The sequence below is a fragment of the Salvelinus alpinus genome, chromosome 4 (assembly GCF_045679555.1).
Source record: "Salvelinus alpinus chromosome 4, SLU_Salpinus.1, whole genome shotgun sequence".
NCBI lineage: Eukaryota > Metazoa > Chordata > Actinopteri > Salmoniformes > Salmonidae > Salvelinus > Salvelinus alpinus.
In genome coordinates, this window is record NC_092089.1 from 77,227,929 (window position 1) to 77,231,318 (window position 3,390).

The window sequence follows — 3,390 nt, forward strand, 5'->3', positions numbered from 1 at the left end:
CCCTAATACCTTCCCCCACAATCTAGCCCCTAATACCTAGCCCCTAATACCAAGCCCCTAATACCTTCCCCTAATACCTAGCCCCTAATACCTAGTCCCTAATACCTAGCCCCTAACACCTAGCCCCTAATACCTAGCCACTAATACCTTCCCCTAATTTTTGTATTATTTAGTAGCGAAGTAATTACAATTTAGCAAATTGACACTGGATTCATAGATGTGCAAATGATGATGTGCAAGTAGAAATACTGGAAATACTGGTGCGCAAAAGAGCAAAAAAGTTAATAAAAACAATATGGGGATGAGGTAGGTAGATTGGATGGGCTATATACAAATTGGATGTATACAGCTGCAGCGATCGGTAAGTTGCTCAGATAGCTGATGCTTAAAGTTAGTGAGGGAGATATAAGTCTCCAACTTCAGCGATTTTTGCAATTCGTTCCAGTCATTGGCAGCAGAGAACTGGAAGGAAAGGCGGCCAAAGAGGTGTTGGCTTTGGGGATGACCAGTGAGATATACCTGCTGGAGCGCGTGCTACGGGTGGGTGTTGTTATGGTGACCAGTGAGCTGAGATAAGGCGGAGCTTTACCTAGCAAAGACTTATAGATGACATGGAGCCAGTTGGTCTGGCGACGAATATCAAGCGAGGGCCAGCCGACGAGAGCATACAGGTCGCAGTGGTGGGTGGTATATGGGGCTTTGGTGACAAAACGGATGGCACTGTGATAGACTGGATCCAGTTTGCTGAGTAGAGTGTTGGAGGCTATTTTGTAAATTACATCCCCGAAGTCGAGGATTGGTAGGATAGTCAGTTTTACGAGGGTATGTTTGGCAGCGTAAGTGAAGGAGGCTTTGTTGTGAAATAGGATGCCGATTCTAGATTTAATTTTGGATTAGAGATGTTTAATATGAGTCTGGAAGGAGAGTTTACAGTCTAGCCAGACACCTAGGTATTTGTAGTTGTCAACATATTCAGAACCGTCCAGAGTAGTGATGCTAGCGGGTGCGGGCAGCGATTGGTGGAAAAGCATGCATTTAGTTTTACTAGCGTTTATGAGCAGTTGGAGGCCACGGAAGGAGTGTTGTATGGCATTGATGCTCGTTTGGAGGTTTGTTAACACAGTGTCCAAAGAAGGGGCAGTTGTATACAGAGTGGTGTCTTCTGCGTAGAGGTGGATCAGGGAATCAACCGCAAGAGCGACATCACTGATATATACAGAGAAAATAGTCAGCCCGAAAATTCAACCCTGTGGTACCCCCATAGAGACTGCCAGAGGACCGGACAACAGGCCCTCCGATTTGACATACTGAACTCTATCGGAGAAGTAGTTGGTGAACCAGGCGAGGCAGTCATTTGAGAAACCAAGGCTGTTGAGTCTGCCGATAAGAATACGATTATTGACAGAGTCGAAAGCCTTGGCCAGGTCGATGGAGACGGCTGCACAGTACTGTCTTTTATCGATGGCGGTTATGATATCATTTAGTACATTGAGCGTGGCTCAGGTGCACCCGTGACCAGCTCGGAAACCGGATTGCACAGCGGAGAAGGTACGGTGGGATTCGAATAGGTCAGTGATCTGTTTGTTAACTTGCCTTTCGAAGACTTTAGAAGGGCAGGATGGATATAGGTCTATAACAGTTTGGGTCTAGAGTGTCACCCCCTTTGAAGAGGGGGATGACCGCGGCAGCTTTCCAATCTTTAGGGATCTCAGACGATATGAAAGAGAGGTTGAACAGACTGGTAATAGGGGTTGCAACAATGGCGGCGGATCATTTTAGAAAGAGAGGTTCCAGATTGTCTAGCCCAGCTGATTTGTACGGGTCCAGGTTTTGCTGCTCTTTCAGAACATCTGCTATCTGGATTTGGGGGAAGGAGAAGCTGGGGAGGCTTGGGCAAGTATCTGCGGGGGGTGCGGAGCTGTTGGCCGGGGTTGGGGTAGCAAGGAGGAAAGCATGGCCAGCCGTAGAGAAATGCTTATTGAAATTCTCGATTATCGTGGATTTATCGGTGGTGACAATGTTTCCTAGCCTCAGTGCAATGGACAGCTGGGAGGAGGTGCTCTTATTCTCCATGGACTTTACAGTGTCCCACAACTTTTTGGAGTTAGAGCTACAGGATGCAAATTTCGGTTTGAAAAAGCTAGCCTTTGCTTCCTAACTGACTGCGTGTATTGATTCCTGACTTCCCTGAAAAGTTGCATATCGCGGGGACTATTCGATGCTAGTGCAGTGCGCCACAGGATGTTTTTGTGCTGGTCGAGGGCAGTCAGGTCTGGAGTGAACCAAGTGCTATATCTGTTCCTAGTTCTACATTTTTTGAAAGGGGCATGCTTATGTAAGATGGTGAGGAAATTACTTTTATAGAACGACCAGGCATCCTCTACTGACGGGATGAGGTCAATATCCTTCCAGGATACCCAGGACCAGATTGATTAGAAAGGCCTGCTCGCAGAAGTGTTTTAGGGAGCGTTTGACAGTGATGAGGGGTGGTCATTTGACCGCGGACCCATAGCGGATCCAGGCAATGAGGCAGTGATCGCTGAGATCCTGATTGAAAACAGCAGAAGTGTATTTGGAGGAGAAGTTGGTCACGATAATATCTATGAGGGTGCCCATGTTTACGGATTTAGGATTGTACCTGGTGGGTTCCTTGATAATTTGTGTGAGATTGAGGGCATCTAGCTTAGATTGTAGGACTGCCGGTGTGTTAGGCATATCCCAGTTTAGGTCACCTAACAGAACGATCTCTGAAGATAGATGGGGGGCAATCAATTCACATATGGTGTCCAGGGCACAGCTGGGAGCTGAGGGGGGTCTATAACAGGCGGCAACAGTGAGAGACTTATTTCTGAACAGATTAAATATTTAAAATTAGAAGACCCGAACTGTTTGGGCGTAGACCTGGAAAGTATGACAGAACTTTGCAGGCTATCTCTGCAGTAGATTGCAACTCCTCCCCCTTTGGCAGTTCAATCTTGATGGAAAATGTTGTAGTTGGGGATGGAAATCTCTGAATTTTTAGTGGCCTTCCTAAGCCAGGATTCAGACACGGCAAGGACATCAGGGTTGGCGGAGTGTGCTTTAAGCAGTGACTAAAACAAACTTAGGGAGGAGGCTTCTGATGTTAACATGCATGAAACCAAGGCTTTTATGGTTACAGAAGTCAACAAATGAGAGCGCCTGGGGACACGCAGGGCCTGGGTTAACCTCCACATCACCCGAGGAAAAGAGGAGGAGTAGGATACGGGTACGGCTGAAGGCTTTCAAAACTGGTTGTCTAGTGCATTGGGGACAGAGAATAAAAGGAGCAGATTTCTATGCGTGGTGGGATAGATTCAGGACACAATGTACCGACAGGGGTATGGTAGGGTGCGGGTACAGTGGAGAAAA